The 17,415-nt window shown below is 32.3% G+C and overlaps 1 long non-coding RNA gene across 1 annotated transcript; it reads right to left on the reverse strand.

The window, feature by feature from the left end:
- Positions 1-501: 501 nt before the first annotated feature.
- Positions 502-10,287, reverse strand: LOC127707941 (uncharacterized). Its single transcript, XR_007985103.1, has 4 exons — positions 10,160-10,287; positions 6,017-6,158; positions 4,920-5,083; positions 502-4,353 (listed from the first exon to the last, which is right to left on the reverse strand). It is a non-coding gene; the product is annotated as an uncharacterized LOC127707941 (long non-coding RNA).
- Between the last annotated feature and the right edge of the window lie 7,128 nt (positions 10,288-17,415).

Here is a 17,415-nt window from a genome sequence, read left to right on the forward strand (position 1 = left end):
TTCAACCCATCATATTTTCTTAAAATGTCCTGTACCAAGTCAGGAATATCGGAGTTGTTATCAAATAGTCCATTTCTATTTATGTTGGCGTTTGTTTTTGTAGCAGGTCAGTGTTTCTGTTATTCCGTTGTTTTCCTCTTATAGTTTATGTATTTCCCTCGGTTTTGGTTTGTGACCCGGATTTGTTTTTGCTTAATCGATTGATGACTATTTTATTTGATTTTGATTTTTGGTGTTTTAACGCCACTTTTAAGCACAGCTTTTGGGCTATTTCGTGGCGGCCAGTTTTTATTGGTGGAGAAAGCCGGAGTGCCCGGAGAAAACCACCGACCTTCGATAGGAAAACTAACAATCCTAGTCAATTAGGATTGGAGTCGCGTGCACCCGCACGAGCGGGGTTCGAACTCACAACCTCAGTGTTGACTGGCTAGTGATTACAGTAGTAACTACTTAGACCACTCGGCCACCGAGGCCCCTATTTATGACTATTGAACAGCGATATATTATTGTTGCCTTTTTTTAGCCAGGTCCAATACATTATATTAAAATATATATACTGAAATTGATAAGAAGCCAGAAATACTTTTACCTCTGATGACATACCTTGTCATTCTTAACATTCTTATTTATTAATACATACCATGAAGAGACTGAAAAATTAACATAAATCCTATCATTTCAAAAAATCTTTGTAAAACGCAACTGGGACACTTTCGTGTATTTTTATTATCGATTGAAATTGAATTAGATTGCATATATGGCATGTAATCACGTGATATTTAGAAACGATTTAACACATGATTTTCAATACTGTTTGAGCTTACAGGGCCTCAAATTGTATATTTACCGTATAAAACACAATTAGTATGTTATATATAAAGGAAAAAAAGATGGTGTGACCTTTAACTATCTCGGACTACAATTACATTACGTACATTATAAAAACTCGAAAATGTAAGAATATCTTAAACAAAAAAGATGTTGAATAAATGCTAATGGAATAACACGAATCCAATGAAAATTTATCTTGACGATATAATTAGCTGCATTCAATAATCAAATAAGACTATAATCATATAACCCTTGCCTTGAAAAACTATGAGTGCATGTACTCATCATAGATACCAAGCTTAAAGTTTTGTACGCCAGAAACGTGTTTCTTCTACAAAAGACGTTAAAAATATGATTGATTGATTGATTGTTGGTTGCTTAACGTCCAGTGGCAAATATTTCATGCATATTCAGGACGAGAACAAATTAACAATAAATACAATAGGTAGGTTCTGTAATATAGGCGTCTGGGATTGAGGTCGGAGAAATTTAGACTGCCACGGGAAATGAGGGTATATTGGATAGGGACAGAACTTTAGCCTTGCAACAGGTCACCTACGGACCCCTCTAAGAGTTGTTGCAAGGGTTCTTAACGTGCAAAGAGCGTGGCACTCTCTTTACACGAGGCATCGGATTTAACGTCCCCATTCTGACCGGACGTGGCTGCAAATTTGTACATCCCGCACAGCCAAACGGACGCCCCACTTTAGCACGGGTTTTACTGCCGGTCGGAGGAAGACCAATGGTGACCATACTTCTATTCCCCAGTCACCCTTGGGGTTTAAAAATATGAAATACAGTATGAAGTTAAAGAGCACTGAAGGCCAAACACCAAATTCGTGAAAAGGAAAATCCTAAAGAATTCATGACAACTGACCATATTCTTACTTTTATTTTACTCTGGACTTGCAGAAGGCACATGCCTAGTTTTGTTATCACGTAGCTCCTTCTCAGAAACTAGTTACTGAGCGATTTATCATAGCAGCTGCATGTATTAAAACACATACATTAAAGAAGACACTGCCCCGATTGAATAGCATATATGCCTGAGGAAAACGACACGGTTAACCAAAACTATTACCATGAATGATATAAACCATACCAAAGATGTTCAATTTTGTTATAGAATATATTAGGCAATATCACCCCACATTGTCAAACCATCATCTTTACTTATAAAAAAAGATTTTAAATAACAATATCATTACAGATAAAAACTGAAAGAAAAATATGATGTTGACTGATGTGCACAATTCAAACATAAAAATGATGAAAAGTATATTAATGTGAAGGCAAAATAATTTCAATAAGCCGGAGGCCAATAATCAGTCAAAGAATAGAACTCATTAGTTAAAGGCAATATGTCTTAAACAACTCATCAAACGTACAACGCGTCAATTTTGAATCGACTAGAACATTCTTTAGTGATGAATTTAAGTTGAATACTATACCCCAAATTTGTGAACTGTGTATGAATAGCCAAAAACAAAAACAAAAACAAAAAAGTTTACTTAACAATAATGCATAAGTAATACTCTGTTTATTTAGTTCTATAAAACTGAGGTATAAAATGTATGTGGAGTTCATTAATTTCTAAATATTTCGTCTCTTGCATCTTCATCATGAGTCTTCTCAGAATTTCGCCTCCAGCTTCACACACATCTTTGATGCAATGCAATGTAATTTTAAGATCAATCGGATTGGAGTGAACAATTATCTCAAACTTAAAGTGTTGTATTTTGATGATTATTAGAATTCGGATTATCTTATTAAATGTACACATCAACAGTCTTCTATCTTTATCTAGATCTTAGTGTATTTAGAGTATAACCTAGACAATACCGATGAAATAATCCAAAAATATGAGTTATAGATAAACAGGAATCACTATGAGACCTTCTTCGCAAATATTAAGAAAATTATTGGTTCTTTGTAGTGTTTTTTTCTTTGAAAAAGTGTTATACATAAAATCAAAACAATTGTATTCATGCTATAATTGGATACATTGTTCTATAACTAACACAAAAATACAACATTGTTTAATGTAAAGGGATATAAAAACATATACCTATTTTTCATTTATGTTAAACCTGAATAAAACATAGAATGTACAATGTACATATGAACATAAAAATGAAAACAACACGTTATTAATTTCATGCCTCCGAAGCGCTTTTCTGGATTGACCTTCATCAGGACCGCTAAAAGCCGAATATTTGAAAGCCGATGATTTATAAGGACCGAAACTTTTGAAGAGCTTTATAACCAAAAAGTATTTAAAAAATAGGCAAATTCATCTAAGGTCAACTTTGCATTATTTTTTTTATAATTCTAAAATTTATAAACGGACAATTTTAGAAAGGTTTGTTATTGATCATGTCAGTACCGTAGTCCCGAAGTACTGCCTACTGAGCTGATGATACCCTCGGGTACTGATAGTCCACCAACAGAGGTATCTACCCAGTGCTGTTAAAAATAAAAACGTTATTAATTTGATGCGTCCGAAGTGATTTTCTGGATTAACCTTATTAAGGAACGTTCAAAGCTAAATATTTGAAAGCCGAGGATGTATAAGAACAGAAACAGTTGAAGAGCTTTCTAACCAAAAAGTACTTAAAAAATAGCCAAATCCTTCTGAGGGCAACTTTGCCTGAGTTGAAACCTGTGTTGAAACTTTAGTTTCTTTATAATTCTAAAATTTATAAACGGACAATTTTAGAAAGGGTTGTTATTAACCATGTCAGTACAGACTACTGAGCTGATGATACCCCCGGGGACTAATAGTCCACCAGCAGAGGTATCGACCCAGTGCAGTAAAGAAATAAAAACAACACGTTTTTAATTTCTTGCGTCCAAAGCGCTTTCCTGGATTTACCTTCATCAGGAATGCTCAAAGCCGAATATTTGAAAGTCGAGGAAGTAAAAGTTCTTTTAAATATATTTAATTATAAACCTGCACTTACACTTCTTGAAAAACAAAACTTAGCTGAATGATGTTGATTCATTGATTTGTTATTTATGGAACTTATTTCAATGTAAGAAACGTATCTTATAAAAAGATTTCTGAAGGGAGTTCTGACTTGTATGTAAAGCGTCACAAAAAGGATAAGAATGTTAAACATCTTATTATTCTGATATATAAAGCAAACTATATCATTTTGTACTACTTTTACATTTATACAAAGTTCCCCACAAAAAAGGATGTTATTTTTTTAAATAAGAAGGCAGCATATCTGCACACTATGCACACATAAATTAGGATACTTTAATTTATAATCATGTAATCTGAAGCTTATAGTTACATGATTTCCTCAGCCATTTCACTAAAGCTTTCACCCATTTCATTCAAACTTTCGCCAATTTCACTCGAATTTCCTCCCATTTCCAACATGTTTGAAAACCCGCTGCCTATCGATGATGATAATGATGAGCTCTTCTTACTTTTGATAATTGGCGCCATGGACATAGGCACATTGTATCCTCCTGGAACACAGTTGTTTGTCATTCCAAAGGGATGCGCTCCTTAAATTAAATGCAACAATTTGTGAAAATGTAAATTTGTAAATTACAATGAATATTATTTTATTCGGATGTAGTGAGGATCCATAAGATATTTATAGTATCTGAATGAAAGGATGACATAGGTTAAACATTGAAATCAACAGACATTATAAGACACAAAACAAGCTCCAACAAGATATCATGGAGTCAACGTACGTTTTTTTAGATGGAAATTGCATATAGCAGCTATTCATGATAAGTTGTCTACAAATTTAACACCTTAATAAATTAACAATCAACACCAAGTTCCGTAAAGAAATAAAAATAACTAAAGATTACTATACAATATTGGTGTTTGCCCATTTGTAATGCCTTACGATGATCTAAATTGTTTAATCCTCGCCCTTTGATATCTGGTGGACAATTATCTAATTTGCAATCATACCACATCCCCTTTTGTAATAAAAATGAGGTGCATGACTTCACAAAGACATAGTGACAAGTTACTCTTTGTCCTTTTTTCTAACAAAAACAAAGATCTATAACCAGTGCCATGACTCAATTAATTTAATGTGTTTTTTGCTTACCAGGTGCTACAGTATAAGGCGCGTAAGGCACGGCTTGTTGAACTGTTGCCACTGTTTGTCCCCCATATGATTGTTTTGACCTACAACAATACCAACAGCAGCCTACAACCAATAAAATAAATACAAGACCGCCTCCTCCCATGCCATAATAAGCTCCATTAGATCTAAAGAGAAACAAAATATGGACTAAAGTATACACAAACGATGTATATCTAAACGGGACAGTCAAGGAAAGTCATTTTGACATCCCGATTCGGCTTCAGAAATATATTTTCATTTTCACCAGGAATAGCAAGGTCAGCAAATAACAGTTAGTTTACAAATAGTCTTTTTTTATTCATTATTATACCAAAAATGTATTAATAAATACAAATATATTTTGACAAGGTAGCTGTTTTATTTCTTTTGTCGTAAAACTTGGTTCTCAATCGACCCGAATGGTTAAGACCTAAGTCAAGATAAGAAACAAAATTAACTGTATCCGTGGAACCCTTATTTCAACTACCACATGTGGAGCAACATATGCTTACCATTCTAGAGGGGTTTATGTCACTCGGTCTTTAGTTTTTTATGTAGAGTTTTGTAGCCTATTGTACGTTTTTTTTTTCGTTAATTAGGGGGGGGATTATTTTTCTCTCTTCTACTCATGCGTGTTGATTCAACCTTTGTGTCATCGGCCTCTTGTTTTTAATTTCGACAATGTTCAATATTTCCAATCATTATTTCAAGATCAAACCCAAAATAAATCTTCAGGTAATATGTTTTACTTCTCTTTAACATAGACGTTTTTTTCATTGGTGATGTAAAATCTTATTCAATGTTCTAGCCATTATAGTCACTTGATAATGTTCATTTTTTTCTTTTAGTGTTTTAAGTAATTACCCATATAATATATTTCTGCAAATTGAGCGATTTAGCCCTCATCATCCATATACTAAATACTGAAAATCATGACCTGTTATTTGATAAGCATCCTGACACTCAGATATGGCGGCGACTTTTTAGTATTATTTAAAGAATACAAGTGTTTTTCTTTTATAATATTGGAATAATAATTATAACAATTACTTTAAAAATGTAATGATAAAATAACTTACAATGTAGTACCAGAGTAATAATAATAAACGCAGCATGGATTAGATTTGTATATAGAACAGCAGCCGTTGGAACAGTACTTTGACCCCAATTTGTACAAATATACATAGTAATAACATTGTTTGGCACTTGCCAAACCCAATCCTGAAAAATAGATATATTTTAAATTAGTAATAATTGTTTGAATGACACATACAATTAAAAACGTAAAGAGCTTCACATTAAATTTATAGCTCCATTCACAAAACCTCATGAAACTTGTACATATTTATATTTATATCGAAAACATTGTACTAAAGGCATCCCCTTACGGTCAGCCTCTTCAGAATATTTTTTTTATAAATGTAACGGAAACAAGGCAATTTCAGCAACTTCGCAACCATATAATCTACTGCTGTAACAGAAAAAAGCACATAAATAGAAGTTTTTGTCGTGCAAACAAAATTAGACGACATAAACCTTTACAATGTATAGAGAAAAGGTCAACAAAAGGCTTATGTATGTGTTAACCTACTTTCAGATCATTTCCACCAAAATTGGAAGAGAATAGAACAAATAACCATGATCTCTTTAGAACCACTCGTACTGGCTTCCAGTAGACCCAAAATACTTGAAAGACTCACTGGTGAGAGCTGATTGTGCTCAGTTTTCTATGTTGTATTTTGTCTTATGTTGTTTGTCTTTTAATTGCTAATATCACGTCATTTAAACACTGGTGGTTAGTTGTCTCAGTGGTAAGCATACCACATCTCTTTATTTTTACATAGGGAAAGAAAATTCAAGATATTTAGAGAAATTAATTGCGTACCTTTCTATCATGTCTATGATGCTACCAACAAATAAAATTTACCAGTGATACATTTATACTGGTCATGTAAAAAGTGCAATAATGTTTAGAAAAACAAGAACATAAAATAAAACAATATTACCGCAAATTGAGGGTTAGTTACTATCATCAGCGGCATACGAAAACTTGTCTACCCTGTAACTGTCAATCCTGTTACTATAGGTAAAGTAACAGGATAGAAGATATTGTCTGAAACTTTTTCAAATAGTGTAAAAATATATATTGTGATTACAAGTAATGAAATGTTTGATTATTTGAACTCATGTTAAGGTCACACCATCTGCTTGTAAGTAGCAGTATAAACAATACACGGAACAGGAAAAAACAACTTCAGTAATAGTACAACGTACGTTCCTGTTACCCATTACATAAGGACAATTCAAAGTTTATACATTGACGGGGAAGTACTTGATGTTATGTTCATTAGTGTCATGGCAATCTTGCTTGAGATTTATTGAATATTTTATATAGAAATGGATATAATGTGTTTTGTCATATGTCTTAGATTTGGGACACGTTTATGTTTGGGTGGTATTCAATATTAACCAAATTACTACTCAGCACCATTTTTGGTGTACTATACTTCGTGATATGTAGAACTTGCATAATATACCATGTATAACACTTTGAACCGTTTAATCAAGTTGTAGTTGCCAGTACAATAGAGTTTCTTATGCGAGTTTCGTCACGAGTTAAGAGAAAAGAATACACGAAAGGTTGTACAGAATATACTTGTCAATTATACAGTCTAGGATTCACACTGGTCCTGGAATTCAGGAAATATCTTCGATTTATTATTTTATGGAGGAAAGGCTTTTAAAATCATGGAAGTCTTTATAACAATAACAGTGAACACAGTTTCCTATAATACCATCTACTTAAATTTATCAAACACAAATGTTTACAAACGAAAATAAATCAAATTTTAAGAAACTTGAACACATCAATTTCCCTGTATCAAATGATTTCAAATGTCTAACTATCATTAGATAAAAAGAAAGACATCGAATTACAGAATTTTACAGAGCTATTTTTGTTAGTATTTAACTGGCTGTGAAGACCTTATGATCAATTTGCAATTTGACTATCAATTTAATAACAAATATTCACATGACCAGTAACACTTTTCACAATTTGAAATAAACTTATTTCACATTTAATGTTTCGGTTAAATTAAAATCCGTGGGATGGTAGTTACTTTATGTCAAATCATAATCGAGTTGAGTTGAGGGTGAGTAAAATAAATTCATCTGATTGCTAAAAATATATAGAATAGATACTGATGTGTTGATATTCAAGTTCGTTCTTTAACAAATATAATTCCAGTATGACTGAGTTGAATCTTTTGTAGATGAAACTTTACGTCTTGTGTAACAATTATAAGCCAAGTATCTTTGATGAGCTTTTTTTATTGTAATAGCCTTCGATTATAGTAATTCAATGGTAACGATGGAGATAATTCGACTGTCGTGTACGAGTGACAGAACATGTAGAAAGGACCAATAACACATATAAATTATTATATTTTGTACAATTTAATAATTAAATTTTGGATGTAACGCGTCTTCTGATTGGCTGACGTTGTTTTGTTTATCAGCTCATATTTTGGAGAGATTAAATGTTCCTTTCTTTTCTCTTTTTTACATAAAGACTATTTAGGCTTAAACTGAAAAGTATCGTTGGTAATAATTATAATACGATTTGGTAGACTTTTTATGTGGGTTTTCACCCTACTGGATGTTAAGTTGTATTGCTTTTTTGATACGATATTCCAGTCCTCTCCCTTTCAAGGCTTTTAAATGGTTCGATGAATTCTTTTATGAACTACGCTGCTACATTTCGTTTATATTATATCAATTTTATTAATTTAGTTATATGCTGATTCTTTAGAATTATATTTTTCCTATTCATTATTTTATCTTTTTTTTTTTTAACTTTTTCAAGATTTTAAAACAATTTATGTTTGAGTTTACCTGGTGTTTTATCTTAACTGATTACTGTTTTGGAGCACTTGCGTGCACACAAAGGTTTGTTAGTATCTTTTTACATTGACATGTTGTTTCTCTTTTGATGAACTTGAGCATGTTGGGATATTTTTGCACTATGTCATTGTCCATTTTACTTCGACTTATGTGCTTTTTTTCTATTTCAACTTTGTTATCTTTTACCTTTTTACTCAGACAAACGCTTCTAATATATCAACGATTTTTATGTTATTCGCTTTGGTTCTTTCAATACCAACGTTATTGAAAAGTGAAATAGGTTTTTAGTTTTAAACTGAAAAAAGGATATCACAGAAGATGGAAGCAAAATATTATACTTAATTACACTAGTTTATGTTTTGAATTGTTGTGCAATACGCATACGAATAAAAGGCGGTGTGGTGTAAACGTCAACGATAGAGCAGCATAATACGTCAATAAACGGTTCACGGTCCTTTATGATAAAAAGGTGTCTGTTCAAGCTCTAAAGCGAATCGTGTCCACAAATAATGTGAAAATTTTAAAGACATTATCAAAGAGTATTCATCACCCTATTTTCCCCAAAATGAAATAAAAACAATGAATGCAAATATATAAAAAATATACCCCTTTCATCTCGATCGGTATAATGATAAATGGTGCATAAAATATAATGAAATGAAAATAATAATAGGATAAGGACCACGACTACGGTATAAGACATAACAATAATACAAGTGTAAGTAAAATAATAAAACAAAAATTCTCGCAGATACTGAAAGCAAGGTTGGAATCATCTGATATGAAAGCATGCCTTCCGGTCAAATTCTTTACCCAAACATAGGCAAATGAATCTCATAAACAATACAAGAAGACATTATCCTGTGCAAAACACTGAGCAAAGAACATAGCGTCACATTATTACAAGGCGGAAAACAAAGAAAATATTTCTAAACAGATCTAAGCCTGTTTATATATTAGTTGTGAGAGGAGCGGAAGGAACTTTTTCGGGACGTCGGAATTGGGCCTTTATTTGCGCGGGAATTCGGGATTGGGCCTTTATTTTTGCATGAATTCGGGATTAACACCTATCGAGATTTGGAAATTAATAATTAATTTTTCGGGATCTGGGAAAGATTACTTTATTTTTTCAGGAATTCGGGATGAAACCCCTCCTTCCACCCCTCTTCTTAAACAATGACACTGCACAAAAATGCACAACAGTTATTGATGCCTTTTTTATAAATCATTTATATAAATTGATGAATTAATAATGAAATATTGAACTTTTTTTTTATTTGCAAAGTATAAATGCAAGTTGACATACGAGTACATACCTAAAAATATATGAAATATCTGGAAAAAGCCAAACATTTTGTTTTCCTCTTCTTCTTCCTGTTTTATCTAAATTTTGTTGTAGATAGAAATTTATAAGTGAAATTTAAGATTGTATTACAATGTTTAGGTTAATTGGACAGTGAACATATAATACCATCACGTGACACTGTTTTTTGTATTGTACAATATCAAATGAGTTTTTGGAGATTTAATCCGAATACAACTTATACTTATATGTGTTTAAAATGAAGCTGACAATCATTCACCCGTAAACAAAACATACTATTTTAATGTAATCAGGATATCAGACTTGCTTTGTAGAAGAAAAATAAAGTACACTTGTGCGTATAAAAGCTAGTCGGTTAAGCATTTTTTAAGATGAAAAGCACATAAGATTTATCGTGTTAACGTTTTTGTCTAACTTTGGTGATTACAGAAATGTCAAAAGTAGATTAAATGAAATCTTTTTTTTAAACCATTAGTGCTCTCGACGACTGAGTTTTATGTGTACATAGTGCAAGTATTTTTGTTATGAATAAATTACCTGTTTCGAACTTAAATAGAAAAAACCTTCAGGCAAAAAATGGATAATTCAATAACTTGGACTGCTTTTAGATTGGTACTACTTATATGATATTTATACGATACGTGTACATTTTCATTTTACATTATATTTTGTCCTACTGAGTAATAATATGAAATCTTTATGATATAACACCACTTCAAGGTTGGGGGTAGTTAGGAGGTCACAAAAATGTTGTACACCATCACATTCTGCATGTACATGTTCGATCGTAGCAACCTATAGTCCAGGGGAGGTCGTTCGTTTGCTTCTGATAACATTTTATTTTCGTTTTATGTTATCATTTATATCAGACCGTAAGGTTTAGATTTTGAATTTTTGAATTGTTCTACACTCCAATTTGTTTTAAGGGAACCGTTCATCTCTTAAAAGATATTGCCAATATAATGACACATATACGTAAGTCGACACACGGACGTAATGGAACAGATTATTGTCAACTTATCATGTAGCTCAAGTGTAAAATAAGTATCCCAAGACTTTTAAAACCATACAGTGGGATTTTCGTCATGATCATATAGTTTTTAGGTGATGGAAAATGATAGAAATCTAATTTTCAATACGGATGTGATTCTCAAGATTCCCGCATTAATTTTCATTTTTATAAGATCACGTATATACAGGTATCCCTTACCTATCATACGATTGATTTGAGTGGTATTTCATAGTCTTGTTTATGACATTTTTTCGATGTACTTTGCAGATGAATTTTCAAAGGATATGTACATTTAAAGAAACGTAAAGATTCTTATAGAAGAAAGACTGTATTGAGCTAAATCACTACACAAAACCCGTATTTTTCTGAAGATGCAGATCTTGTACGTTTTTAGGTTTAGAGTATTATAGAATGCCGTCAAACATCATCCAGGTTAATTGGCACTCATACCACATCTTCTTATATCTAATTATCAAGTTCAGTCTTTACAGATATGTCCTAAGTCAGGAATCTGATGTTCAGTAGTTGTCGTTTGTTGATGTCGTTCATAAGTGTTTCTCGTTTCTCGGTTTTTATATAGATTAGACCGTTGGTTTTCCTGTTTGAATGGTTTTACACGAGTAATTTTTAGGGCCCTTTATAGCTTGCTGTTCGGTATGAGCCAAGGTTCCGTGTTGAAGACCGTACTTTGACCTATAATGGTTTACTTTTATAAATTTTGACTTGGATGGAGGGTTGTCTCATTTGCACTCATACCACATCTTCTTATATCTACATATGAGTAATAAACAATATCACAAATAAAATGCGTTTTCATTGTAACTAAATTATACGATAAATAAAGCATTGAAGAGAAGTATTATCAATTCAATTAAAAATTTCCCGAAAAAAAAATCGGATATTTTCAATCTCTTTCAATAACATGAATTACTCGAACTACAATGAAAATGTTCGCATTTTTTTCGTTAATATACAAAAACTTTGATTTCTAGAGTAGCACGAACGAATTATCTCATTTTTTATATATTTCATAGTTTGAGGTGTACAGCCTCAAATTCCGTCTCTGTATTGGTGTCCTAAAATACATACATATATATATATATATATTTATATATATATAATGTATGTGCTCTCAGTAAAATTTTCAATTCACATATGTCGATTTTCTTACACACGATACCGATCATCTCAAAGTTCTTACTATGCATTGGTATTTTTATGTATATGAAACCTTCTCCATTTCGCACGTATCTTCTCTCTGTGAATATTCAATGATACACATGTACTTTTGTCGTATTAGTGCACTTACGCCTATTATAAAACAATTTTATCGAAAAGAAGTTTTCCTAATAGATTCAATGGTTATGGTTTGTTGATAAATCATTAATTGAAGCGTTATTCATTTTCAATAACCGAACACACTTTATAGCCTAACTTCATACAAACCATAGCAAACACCACTTGAACAATCGGTATTCCAATGGGACCCAACCGTGCTGCTCTTCTTGCCGATTTGTTCCTTTATTCATATGAGGCTGGCTTCGTGCAGGAAGTATCCTTTAACTTCACTTTCCGCTATATAGATGATGTTCTCTCACTATATAATTCATAATTTGGTGATTATGATAAACGCATCTATACCATCGAACTTGATATAAAGGATACAACAGATACAGTTTAGTCTACCTCATATCTTTACTTACCTCTAGAATTTTTCAATGACGGTCGGCTGAAACAAAACTTTACGACAAAAAAGATGATTTCAGCTTTGAACATTCCATTTCTATGTAGCAACCTTCCAGCAGCGCCTGCATACGGAGTATATATCTTAAGCTTCCAGTTTAGATTTCGAATATTTTGGCCTCGAGCAAAACTGAAAAGATATTGATTGTCGAAATGCGCATCTGGTGCAGAAAAATTGGTACCGTTTATGTTATTCCATGTGTTGAAGTTGAAATCATCCCTTCGTAAATTTTAAAGACTCCATCACGAGTTGCATGACCGTTTCGGAATATCTGTTTCACAGTTGACAACGGATATGTTCCAATTTTCGTAACTACAATCCCCTCCCCTCGAATGTGACCTACCGATTCAGACTTATCAGCGGGTTTGTACTTATATGAGCAACACGACGGGTGCCACATGCGGAACAGGATCTGTTCACCCTTCTAGAGCACCTGAGATCACCCCCAGTTTTTGGTAGGGTTCGTGTTGCTAAGTCTTTAGTTTTTATATGTTGTTTTTTCCGTACTGTTTTTTTCTGTTTTTCTGATGGTCTTTTCTTTTTTAGCCATGGTGTTGTCAGTTTATGTTCAAATTATAAGTTTGAATGTTCCTTTGGTATCTTTCGCCTCACTTTTTGGGGTTATTCCTCCTTGTGTTTTAAGGACGCCATGTTGATCTTGTTAAAAAGTGAACTTTGTTGGCATTTAGACCCAGATATTATAATTCAATTTAGTACTATTTATACTGAAATTAGCACAGTGTCTAATTTACAGTTTGCCAGATGTATAACCAGCCATGTTGTGAAGACTCATACACTGGCAAGGACATATTAGATGCAGTAATTGCCTGTAATGTACTGCTCATATTTTTTAATCGTTCAATACAGTTGGTCTTTTTTTTTTAGTTGGTTCGAATCCTCATCAACTTCGTAACAGATTCTACCTTCACACTGTTTTGATTCGATTTCTACCTATGAACTGTCGTGATAATCTATACTAACCTATAAGACTAGTGACTTCAGCAGTTTTCGGTGTTTAAATGCTCTTCATTTTTGTATTTGATTTGACCTTCAAAATCTATATGTGAGTGCCATTGATGAATATCATGTAGTCTGGTGTACCGTTTCATAATAGGTATAAGAAGATGTGGTATGAGTGCCAATGAGACAACTCTCCATCCAAGTCAAAATTTATAAAAGTAAACCATTATAGGTCAAAGTACGGTCTTCAACACGGAGCCTTTGCTCACACCGAACAACAAGCTATAAAGGGCCCCAAAAATTACTAGTGTAAAACCATTCAAACGGGAAAATCAACGGTCTAATCTATATAACAAACGAGAAACGAGAAACACTTATGAACCACATCACCAAACGACAACTACTGAACATCAGATTCCTGACTTAGGACAGGTGCAAACAATTGCAGCGGGATTTAAACGTTTTAATGGTACAAAAACTTCACCCTTATCTGAAACAATAGTGTAACATCACAACATAGAAAAACACACTATCAAATATCAATTGAAATGACTTAACTCAATCAAAAGACATATTAACACCAGTGAACATACACTGAACAAATAAATTTGATCTATGATACAATGCAAATACAACATAAATAAACTAAGGGAAGAATAATTAAAGTAACAAGTTATACCGCTATGATATGTTAAACAATTTAAGAAAAACAATATACTTGAACAAAAATATCAGCCATTTGCAATTACTTTAAACACAGGAAAAAATTAAAAAAAATTTGTTGTTAGGTATACGTGTACAGTTCAAATAGAGAAAGGAAATATTTTTACAAAAAAATAATTTTGATATTCATAGTACGAAGAAGTGAAAATTTAAAGTAATACCAAACACGTATCAAAGCTGGTATATAGACCAGATATAACCCTGAATAACATTGAATAACAAAAAAGCATTACAATTAGTATCAACAGGTCATAAACAAGAAAGTACGATTTGAGTGTACTCGCAGTTACTGACAGCTAGTTAAAAGCCAAAAAGAATTATGCCTGTTATCTATGACGTGTGTTCTAACCGAGACATTATCGTTTATTGTACTTTTCCTTTAGTGTTTAAGACGTTACTGAATAAAAAGTATAGCCAAATATGTAAGCTTCCTTATCTTTGTACTTTAATCCATGCAAGTATGGAGCTTGCACACAAGCAATGCTTAACACAGTTGAATTTGTTTTTATAAACAGTACACGTAAATTTTATTAAAGATTTAGAATTCACGATTCGTTAAAACAGAAAAAAAGAGTAGACGAGATGTTATAAATTATCTTATAATATAGGTGAACACGTGTGTATTAAATCATTTAAACCTTAACTCTTTGACTAAAAAGGAAATTAGAAAAAAACATATCCTACTTTATATTCCAATCTGACAGTATAGCTATATCTTATATTCCATGAAAAGGTTTCAATATTTTTCATAAGAATAAAAAAGAGGCAAAAAATATCAAAGGGGGAATAATGTTTTTTAAAAAGTCGTTCAATAAAAATCGGTAGATACATTTAAACGTTACTTTACACATGATTCATTGTAGACTTAGTTACAGTTAAAATTAATACATCTACATGCAAGATTTTGTTCTACAAAACAATATGTTACCTGTGTACCAAAAAATCAAAAATTAAAGAAAAATAAACACATCATGTTCTCTTTATCAAATGTTTGTAATTTTATCAATATTATGAAACAAAAATACATATGCATTGAATTTCAAAATGTTACTGAGTAATTGTTAGTATTCAGTTGGCTGTAAATTCTTCCTTATAAAACTGAAGCTTAACGATATATTTGAAATGTTGTCATATGACCAGTTCCATTGTTCAAAATTTTGAAATGAATATCTTGCACCTACAAAACTGTTTGTTTATTTCAATCTTTGTGAGACTAGTCAATTATATTCTACATTTTAACTTTTGTAAACGGGTGAATGAAATGAAGGAATTTGAGATATTTTATTTACAGAATAGATGATATTACTCAGTCAATTATTTTGAAAATGTCCTGTGATTAAATTAGGTCAATGTTTGCCATGAAAATCGTTAATCTGTCATGCAACTAGTGACAGAACTTGTAAAAATACCTAACCGAATTTTAGATAATTGTTTTATAAAAGAGAGGCGATAGATACCAAATGGACATTCGAACAAATAAGTCAAAAATAAACTCACATCGTCATGGCAGAAAAAAAGAAAAAACCAAAATACAAACAACAGTATACAAACAACAGTATACAAAATACAACATAGAAAACTAAAGACTGAGCAACAAGAAACCTACTAAAAACCGGGGTGCCCCGGAAAGAAAAGCAGATTCTGCTCCACATGTGGCACCTGTCATGTTGCTCTTGTAAGTACAAACCAGATGATCAGTCTAATTTGATAGATCACATTCGGAGAAATGGAGGGCAGGATTGTTAAACAGATATTCCGAAACGGTTAACCAACTCGTGATGGCGTCCGTAAAATTTCAGAAGGGATGCTTTCAACTTCACCTCTTAGAAGTCTTGGTTTCATAGATTCCTTGTGAGCAGCAATCCTCTGTCAAGTAAATCATGATAGTAAACGCAAATCTTGGAATGTCGTATCAACTGGGAGATTTATACACAATATACCGGCGCTGCTGGAATATTGCTACATAGATATGGAAAGTTTACAATTGGGAAGCTGAAGTTATATCTTTTGTCGTAAAGTTTGTTCTCAACCGACCCTCATTGTCAATTTCTAGATGTAAGTCAAGATATGAGGCAGAATAAACTGTATATATTGTATCCTTTATTTCAAGTTCGATGGGATAGATGCGTTCAATTTTTTCAGCAATCTTTGAATTATTTAGTGAGAGAACATCATCTATATAGCGGAAGGTGAAGTTAAAGGATAACGCTGGCTTTTTTCCTTCTTCCCAAGAATCTCCTGTATAAAGTCAGCAATCATTTTTGTTTTGTTACTCTGTATATATAAACACGTCTACAATTTTACGCAATGATACTGGTATAATTTAGATGTCGGTCGTTAACTTGAGAATCGTTTATACATATACGGTTTTTCTCAATATATTTTCTAAGGCTTTTGTGGTTACTTTGGATGTTAGCGATGCCATTGTCTTTTAATACACAAATTATGTATGTAAGATAAGGTACAAAACTACCTGAAGCGAAACTACTGGCGTGAATAGTTATTCGGTACCTACCATGTTCTTAACTCAATGTATTACATTCATGGAATATTAAGATAGTATTATTACATGTATAAAACGTTTTTTTTTATTTTTGCCTCAAGTCTAAATTGATAAAGAACCAAAGCCAAAGTTGATAGAGTGAATTCTTTTACTTCGGGAATGTGACATTTCGACATTTTTTTATTTTCCATGTGAAACATGCCACTATGCCACATGATATGCTTATCCTTATGAGCAACGGTAATTACCCAGTTTTTGATAAGGTACTCGTTGCCCATTATTTGATTATTCATAGTGTGTTTTGGA

Source organism: Mytilus californianus, unplaced genomic scaffold, assembly GCF_021869535.1.
Source record: "Mytilus californianus isolate M0D057914Y unplaced genomic scaffold, xbMytCali1.0.p SCAF_7, whole genome shotgun sequence".
NCBI lineage: Eukaryota > Metazoa > Mollusca > Bivalvia > Mytilida > Mytilidae > Mytilus > Mytilus californianus.